Source organism: Trachymyrmex cornetzi, unplaced genomic scaffold, assembly GCF_001594075.2.
Source record: "Trachymyrmex cornetzi isolate Tcor2-1 unplaced genomic scaffold, Tcor1.1 scaffold1759, whole genome shotgun sequence".
In the NCBI taxonomy this organism is placed as follows: domain Eukaryota; kingdom Metazoa; phylum Arthropoda; class Insecta; order Hymenoptera; family Formicidae; genus Trachymyrmex; species Trachymyrmex cornetzi.
Genome location: NW_017296374.1, coordinates 1 through 249, shown reverse-complemented (window position 1 = coordinate 249; position 249 = coordinate 1).

Sequence of the window (249 nt, the reverse complement as noted above, 5' to 3'; positions counted from 1 at the left end):
CATCTGCTCGGCCTACTTCCCGCACGGAGAAGAAGTGCCGTCGCTGGAGTTAACCAGATTGGTGGATCTCTGCCAGAAGGAGGGACTGCCATTGCTGATTGGATGCGACGCTAACGCGCATCATACCATATGGGGAAGCACTGGAACGAACGAAAGTCTCAAGAGTCAGACTGACTCCTGAGACGTCAGTCAAGTATCTAGGAGTTATCTTGGATAAAAGACTGAATTGGAAGTTGCACCTAGAGGCGG